Genomic DNA, 9057 nt, shown 5'->3' with positions numbered 1-9057 from the left:
CCCCAGGACAACACAGTCTGTGCATTTTGCTGTCTAGTATTGGTATCAGGATGCTTCCCTCCATCGGGAAATAGGAATTGAGAGACAGGGTGAGGAGACGGCACTAAAAACACAGATATCTCTAAGGCTCAAGACTAAAAACACCACTGGGTACCTCATGGAATCTGGCTTAAGTGCAACAAAGGCTGAGTAGGAAGAAGTGTGTATATGGGTGGGTGGGGGGCAGTCTCGAGAATGGAAAGAGGATAGGAAAGCATCAAGGGATGAGGATGGTCAGAATGTATTATAGTTTTATAGGCATGTATGGAATGGCCAAAGGATTAATTAGCATAAAAAAGTGATTTTCTTTGGTTTGTGTGAAGGTTCAGTGGTAAAATGCAGTTGATGTGTTAGGTAGTGAACCGTGACAAACTGTATAAAGGAATGCATGGCCTTTAATAATATCATTAAGCTTATCTTGACAGTATCTCTGTGTGGTGAAAAGTAGTGGTCTGTTATTATATTCCAAAAGGTCTTGCCTATTAGTCTCAAGGATGCTAGGTCAGACACAAAAGAGGGCAAGGGATGGCTAGTAAGGGTGTGTGTGTGTGTGTGTGTGTGTGTGTGTGTGTGTGTGTGTGTGTGGTGTCCATCTAGATTGAGGTCAGAAGACAATGAGTGTCTGCCTTTACCTTACAATTTGTCTGAAGCAGGCTCTGTTGTCCTCTGCATACCCTAAGCCAGCTGGCCTGGGAGCTTCTAGCCCTTCTCTCATCTCCACATCTGATTTTACCATGGGTGTGCTGGGATTACAGATTACCACATCAGGTTTTAACCCAGGCTCTGGGGATCTAAAGTAGGAACTTACCCTTGCATAGAAAGCACCATCTCTCATCTATCCCCAAAGCCACCTCTCCTTCCCTGAACCGTGCCTTTTGAAGACAGTTGTTATCTTGACTCAGAAGGACTATTCTGTTTTCTAGTAGAAACTCCCATACTCTTTTCTCAAGGAGTTAGAATGTATCAGGGCACACTAACAATTTATTGGTCTTTAAACAGCTGGTCTGGCCTTCGCCACCACAAATTGGGGCACAGAAATCATGGTTTGTATTTTATTTTAGTCAGGTATCCTCTACAAACCTAAGAAATCCCCTTAATTCAAAGCTACCTCTTAGGAAGGGATTATGGATTACCAGTACTAAAATGAAGATAATTTGACTAACCATTTTATAACATTTCTTTACAAAATGATTCACTTTGTTTACTATTTGAGAGAGAGAGAGAGAGAGAGAGAGAGAGAGAGAGAGAGAGGAAGAAGAAGAAGAAGAAGAAGAAGAAGAAGAAGAAGAAGAAGAAGAAGAAGAAGTAGAAGAAGAAGAAGAAGAAGTAGAAGAAGTAGAAGAAGTAGAAGAAGTAGAAGAAGTAGAAGAAGTGGAAGAGGAAGAGGAAGAAGAAGCAGCAGCAGCTTTAGGGTTCTTAGCATCTGAGGCTTTTGTTGTTTGGTTTTTGTTTTAAGACAGGATCTCATTTGGGGCTGGAGAAATGGTTCAGCAGTTAAGAGGACTACTGGTCCTTGAAGAGGACACAGGTTTAATCCCCAGCTCCCACATGGTGGTTTACATTCCATCTCCAATCCAGGTAATCTGGCACCCTCTTCTGGCCTCTTTGGGCACCATGCATGCAGGTGGCACACAGATACACATACAGGCAGCGCGCACACACACACACACACACACACACACACACACAGAGAGAGAGAGAGAGAGAGAGAGAGAGAGAGAGAGAGAGAGAAGCCTAGGATGATTTTGATTTTTGATTTTCCTCCAAAATGCTAAGATTTTAAGCATGAACCACCATGCTTAGCTTACGTTAATTCCAATGGAACCCAAGGTTTTGTGTATACTGAACAAGCATTCTTTCAGTTGGGCTATGTTCTCAACCCAGCACAGGTACTTATATGCTGACAGGTAGCTTCGTGCTACATAGTGAGAAAACAGACAATGAAGAGCTAGATGTGTCAGCATGATTCTGTAATCCCAGCGCTCTGAGGCTGAGGCAGGAAGGTTGAGTCTAAGGCTAGCTGCCTGAACCTCATATCTAGAATCTGCCTCCCCCATTCTCCAAAACATGTAAATAAAGTACACTTTAACAATATAAAAACAAGAACTCGGGGGTTGGGGATTTAGCTCAGTGGTAGAGCGCTTGCCTAGCAAGCACAAGGCCCTGGGTTCGGTCCCCAGCTCCGAAAAAAAGAAAAAAAAAAAAGAAAAAAAAAAAAAGAAAAAAAAAAACAATATAAAAACAAGAACTCAGGGAAACAAGAAGTGGCACACAGCTATAAACAACACATTCTCTGTGATAAAAAAGTGTTGCTTTATCGTTCAGTTAAAATGGTACATATTGAGGCCAGAGAAATGGTTCTGTGACTAAGAGTTCTTGCTTCTCTTGCAGAGGACCTGAGTTTAGTTCTTTGCACCTTAAGTGGTCACAGCCATCTACAGCTCCAGCTCCAGGGGATCCAACACGTTTCTGTGTCCTCTGTGGGCTCTGCCCTCTCCTGCACATGTTCTTATAGACACATACACATAAAATAAATCTTCCATAAGTGTGATTCATTTAAAACAAAATCTTATAGACAGCATGTTTTACGGAGAAAGAGTAAGAGTAGTGTAAGTGCCTTCATGGGGACATCCTGCTCTCATTCATTTTTCAAAAGATCCATTTGTTTTATTTTGTAGTTTTCCTATGTGTGTGTACGTACCACATATGCACTTGGTGCCTGGAGAAACCGGAGAGGGCGTGAGAGCCACTGGAAGTGAAGTTCCACATGTGGCTTCTGAAGATCAAACCAGCAGCTCTGTAAAATCAGCAAGTGCTCTAAGCCCCCAAGCCATCTGTCCCCTGTCCCCTTCTCTCTTTTTTAATAGGGCAGCAAACCTGAAGATGATGGTAGGACTCATTATTCTAATAGTCGAGAGAGACCGAAGTGTAACATTAAATTAATGTGCAATACAGAGATAGAGAGATAAGTTATCTCATCTTAGAGTTACCAGGATACAGTATATGAAAGTCACCTTGGAAAATTCTGAGGAAAAAAAATTGTGGTAAGGATGTTATGAAATATTTATAGAGGTGAAAACTAATATTAATGATTAAACCAATATTAGCTTAAGAGAGAGAATCCTTCAAATACAAATTTTTAGGAGTTTCAGTACTAAAGTGTACAGAGAGGATATCGCTACACAGATAACTATTTAATTAATGTGCATTCTTGTGCAAGTCGATGAACAAAAATTATCTTTCAGGTATAGAGAAATGGCTTTATGGGAGGCATTGCTGCTGTAATCAATCAACAAATGGTCAGACTCCTCTATGTCCTTTGAAAGCTGGGTTTCTTTGTGTAGATTATGACAGACTCTCCTCAGGATTCTAGAAATCCAAAATCCAGGGATCTAACAGGGATCTTCAGAAGTTGCTCATGAGGACATTTTACTCCAGGTCCAGACTGTGGGTGATGCATACACTCACTTCCTGTTTTTTAAGCCCGAAGGCAGCAGGTATCTTACACCTGGCTTTGACAGGTTGAAAGGCATCTGACACCTAAGCATAACAGAGGACAGGAAGTGGTTCGGGATAGGCATTTTTAAGTAAGGAGTCATTGCTTCTTAGGAGTATTAGTCAAGATCAATAGTTGTGAGGGATAGAAATGATGGACAGAGCTCCCAAACTCGCCGGCTGGGACTGTGCTACAAAACTGGTTTGGGGAAGATGCACCACCATCGTCAGGATGAGTCACTACAATTAGTTTTTCCAACATGGAACCCTGCCTTTGAAAGCAATTTTCTCTTGGTGCTTTTCATTTCTGTCTTTCGATCTGGAGCACCGCTGCCTTTGCCCCATGGTTATTTCTTTCAAATATGTTTATGTAGACGCAGAGAGCAAAGACGATATTTCTTTACAGAGTAAGGGTGTGTGTGCCTGTTCGGTCTCTGTAACACAGCCACCTATGTTACGGACAGGTCTACAAGTCCGTCAAGACATCTCCCTTCCGAGCTTTGGTCAAGATGGGGAAGAGTTACGCAAGCTCAGATTCCTGGGTGGCATAGTCTTTTGAAACACAAGTGTTATTCTATCATCTGCCAGCATTTCTAAAGCTAGTGACTTAGTAGCCTAAAACTAGTAAAACAAACAAAGATTAAAAAAAAAAACAAACAAAAAAATCTTTCACATTTCTTAGAACTTTTGCCTACTGTTTTTAGAAACTGGAAATGGCCGCTAGAATGAAACAGGCATAGGCACCAGCCTCCACGCCCGTACCTGCGTCGGAGGCGGAAAGGAATTTGAGAAGTCTTTTCTCCTTTTTTTTTTTTCTTTTGCTCTGATTCTTGATTTTTATTTTTATTTTTATTTTTTTGACAGTTTGGGAGTGGGGGAAGTCTCCAAATTCATATTTTTCAGGATTACAGCCAAAACAATAGGTGAAATGTCTACTGCATTAGTAATCATTTTATATTTCTAAAATGGATAACATGAATTTCAAGGACACTGTCAAAGAGATCTATAATATCCCTCAAGGACAGACTTTTAACTCCACGCCCTTAGCAGAGCTGTTCCTGCCACTTGAAAGTCACTCTTAATTATTATTATTGAGGGCTTTTTTTTTTTCTGAGAGAGAGAGAGAGAGAGAGAGAGAGAGAGAGAGAGAGAGAGAGAGAGAGAGAGAGAATATCCCAGTTTTTCCTGTTGTATTTCTCAAATAATGTGGATGCCACAAAGGCTCGTATGACTCACGGTTGAGAAGAAGCATGCTCTGATGTGGCCAAGGCCTTGCATAACCATAGGTGGAAACAGTCATCTCCACCTGCAGAAGCAAGAGGAAGACAAGACTGAGGGTGGGGATTCTGTGCAAGGAGGGTGAGTGGGTGGTAGTGGGAATCAGGAAAGAGTACTCGGGGAAGCGACTCCTAGAAAACACCAGTGAACTGATTGCAAGCTTAAATCCCCTTGTACTAAACAGGAGACAGGGGCAAGAAGGGGGGAAAGAGGGTATTTGTAATATAAAGACCACAGACTTCTACAGATCATATGTTCAATTAATTATCATAAAGTGAATGAATCTCATGGAAAATATAATCTACTCAGGAAAGAGGAAATTTCCAACATCTACAAAATTCCCTTTAAAAAGTCACCCCTTTAAAAAAGAAGGAATTCGTCTTCAAGGGTGATCTGAAGATTTACTACTCAAAGTCCAACACCACTAGTTTACCATTTTCTTTTTTTCCCTTTTTCTTTTTCTTTTTCTTTTTTTTTTTTTTTTTTTTTTTTTTTTTTTTGGAGCTGGGGACTGAACCCAGGGCCTTGCGTTTGCTAGGGAAGCGCTCTACCACTGAGCTAAATCCCCAACCCCTAGTTTACCATTTTCAGATGAAGTAACATTTTTAAAAATGGGAAACAAGGGGTATAGCCCAGCGGTGGAGAGCTTACCTACCAGGTCTAAGGCCTTGGATTTGATGGCTAGCACTGAGAAGCTAATTTATACAAGTGGAATTATACTCACGTACCATTTTGTGTGGAATTATATTCATGTACCATTTTGTGTGGAATTATATTCATGTACCATTTTGTGTGGAATTATATTTATGTATCATTTGTGTCCAGCTTCTTTGCTCTGTAACTTGTTTGTGCACCTTGTCTATGCTTTTTTTCTGTAGCTAAAACAGACTCGTCAGTTTCACTGCTCTGCAGTATCCGTTTCATCAATGTCTTAAGCACTGTCTGTCCATTCTGCAACTGGTTATGATATCTGTCTATAGCAAACAGCACCGCCTGAATATCTCTGGATATCATAGTGCAAACATTTGTGTTTGGGGCATACCTAAGATTTGAATAGTGTGTTTCCAAGTAATTTTCCAGTGTGATTATATGGAAAATGTCTATGCTCATGTTGCACCGAGAACTCCGAGGGGGACTAGGCTTCTGAAGATGTGTGAGATTTCCTGTGTTAATCAACAGCTCCTTCATGTAGATAGCTTAGGTGGGGGGATAGGAAAGCTGTCTTATCTCCCAATGGTTACTAATGGTTAACCACGCCCACTCTGGCAACTTATGATTCTTTTATTGCCTAAACTCAACTGTGTCCCTTTAATAGTCAGAATTATGAGCCAAGGGTCATCAACATTAGATTAAATTCAAGCCATGTTCAAAAGCTCATGGGTAATGCTACTCAAAATTTACATAGGATATTGGATAGTGGAAAAGCAGTGTTCGATTATCTTCTCAGAGGTATAGAATAAGACTATCTGTAGATGAATAAGGAGATGTTCGTCACCAGTTTTTCTATTTAATAACTTAAAAAATGCAAAATTTCATCCTATACACTCTTCATTTTTATATTGAAATATTTATTTTTATTTTTTTATAAAATAACCCAGGTAAATATTAGGCATGCAGACCATTTAATATATAATTAAATTCATGTTTCTTTATTACATTCATTATATTTTATATTTATTTTATGAATTTAATTAAAGTAGTATGCCCAAGGTTCTATGGCCAAGGGTATAATTTTCTGAGCCTGGAGCATGTGCTAGGGTTGTAAGAGTATAACGAGGAATATTCTATTTAGTTCTTACACAAATTAATGAGATTATACCAAGAGGAAGAACCCTAAAGATCTCTTGGGCCACAGGTGAATGGAGACTGAAAGGAGCTAAGATCCAGTCAAGGGAAAATCCAAATGTTTCCTGGACTCTCTGGATTTCTGGTGTGTCTATGAAATTATGACAAATGTATGACTATGCATATCATAGTATATGTTTATGAAAATTGACAATCATGCCAACAAACATATGTGACATATGTGACTATACCATACATCGAATACAGCTCTAAACCCAAGGTATTAGAGAGTTAGGGGTTGCAAGGAGCATCCAGGTCAGAGAATTATCCCATCCAAGATATTCTCTTTCTTCATGAAGGCAGGCTTAGTCTATTCCTGAGTCCAGAGAGTCCCTTTGATCTTACTGGTTTCGCTCTGCTTCCAGGAGCCGTTATACCTGATAAGATGATGAAAATTGTTACAGCCATATCCTTATGCATTGGAAATCTGATCATTTGGAAGAAAGTTCTCATCAGGAATTAGTGTTTCCCCAACATTTAATGGTCTTTATTTCGCAGGTAAATCTCAAGTTGACTAGGCTCTTAATCTGGTATAGGATGGTGCAAACCAGTCACATGTTTATGCCCAGAGCAGCACACAGGCACAGGGATCAGAGGCATTGTTGGTATCTGTGTTTGTAGACAGTTTTCTGTGTGGTTTATGATTAGATCCCTTAAGTTGTTAATTCATTTGTTGTATTGTTTTTGTTTTAGTTCTTGTGAGACACTATGTGGTCCGGGTTGACCTTGAACTCACCTCCTCTTGTCTTTACCCATCTGGGTGCTGAGATGGCAGGCATAGATCACCAGGCTCAGCACCAGTTTTATGACCAGTCTACTTTTCAGATACCAACACTGACGCTCAAGCCAGAAGAGTGAGTGGTGGTACTCACCAATGATCCCCGGGCTCACCCAGGATCCCTGAGCTCAGGGCATCATGGGAAAATGGCCATGGATAAACCAAGTAGAACTCTGACAGCTGGAGAACTCAGCTGTACTTAATGCTCCTGGGTTTAAGCTTTTAAAGTACAAGATGGTATTTTGCTACATTTGGTGCATATTAACAGTAATAGCTATGTAGCACCTATTTCTTTTTCTCCTTTAAGAAGGCTGTAGCAGAAGGAAAATCAAATTTAAAGCTAGCCAGAGATATATCAGAAAATCCTATCTCAAAATGCAGAAAACAAAGTAACGAAAGACAATAGCAAGAAAAGGGAAAAGCCTGCTCAGAGATCTTGCTTGAGATGAGCTGGTTTGTAAGGACAAAGCCAAGAAGATTACTGCTCAGTAAGCGAAGACTCTTATTTTCAGTTACACTGTAACATTTCTGGCTGTCTTTGTAATGTCTGGTCTAGACATGGTTGTGATGTCAGTTTAAACAGCTGTGAGGTCATGGGCCCTATCAGTTCAAAACTGATGAGAGTAAAGCTGATGTAGACTGAAATTCACATTGGAAACTAGATCAGGGCATTGAAACCCAGCGACCTAACCTTTCCTTAAAACCTGAGCTAAGGTCTCACATGGAATGCTGTCCAACCCTACACAATCACCTTGGTCCATTGTTAATCTGACCACTGCTCATTACCCACAGCTGTGCCTGCTTTTTACTCACTCAGCTGAACCTAACTGGCCGGGTGCTGGTCCGTGAACGCACGCTCTGCCACTGGGTGGTAGACAGTGGGAATACGGTGGACTTCTGTCTGTTCTGTGCAATCAGGCGCCGTGGCGGGAAGCAAAGTCCTCCTGGAAGGACCAGGACAACTCACAGAAGATTCTACTTCATCTGGCTTTCTTAGACTACTGGCAAAAAACGTTGCCTCCCACTGTGTCTGTGTCTGTCAGGGGAGTTGCTCTGAGAGAGAGGCGACTGTGCAGCAATTTCCTCCGAGAGTAAAGCCCTGGCAGGAAGCTTGCTAAGATACAGGATGTTAGGGGGAGGTGAAACAGCAGACTGGTCTCAGACAGCCAGCAGTTCTTAGCCTTCCTAATGCTGTGACCGCCAACTGTTGGAAAACCCCACCCCACCCCCAAGCCCAACTTCCGTAACCCAGCGACCAGCAACCTCATCATCACCAACTGCCAACATGAGACATATTTCTACTATCTCCACGATTTGGCTTAGTCTTCCTGTGCACATACGCTGTATCCCTTTACAAAAAAGGCAGCACCTTTGCAGCCTGCTTTTTTCCCCCCTTCCATGGTTGCATAGTGTGACTTTGTGGCGTCCCTTGGCTCCAATCCTCCAAGGTATCTTTCCTTCTACGGAAAAACCATAAAGTTATATTGTTGCTACTTAATAACTATAATTTTGCTACTGCTATGAATTATAATGTAAATATTTAACATGCAGGATATCTGATATGCAACTGCCCAAAGTGTGGTTGCAACCCACCGATTGAGAACAGCAGTTCTGAGAGGAGG

At 41.1% G+C, this 9057-nt stretch overlaps 1 long non-coding RNA gene across 1 annotated transcript; it reads right to left on the bottom strand.

Moving 5' to 3' along the window:
* Positions 1-1337: 1337 nt before the first annotated feature.
* On the bottom strand, positions 1338-8475 carry LOC120100022 (uncharacterized). The gene is given in 5 exon segments (NR_190566.1): positions 1338-2145; positions 2288-2547; positions 2741-2836; positions 4771-4840; positions 8249-8475. It is a non-coding gene; the product is annotated as an uncharacterized LOC120100022 (long non-coding RNA).
* Positions 8476-9057: the final 582 nt, after the last annotated feature.

This window comes from Rattus norvegicus, chromosome 1 (genome assembly GCF_021556685.1).
Source record: "Rattus norvegicus strain SHRSP/BbbUtx chromosome 1, alternate assembly SHRSP_T2T, whole genome shotgun sequence".
NCBI classification, from domain to species: Eukaryota; Metazoa; Chordata; class Mammalia; order Rodentia; family Muridae; genus Rattus; species Rattus norvegicus.
The sequence above is the reverse complement of the archived record's forward strand: the minus strand, read 5'-3'. Positions and strand labels throughout refer to the sequence as shown.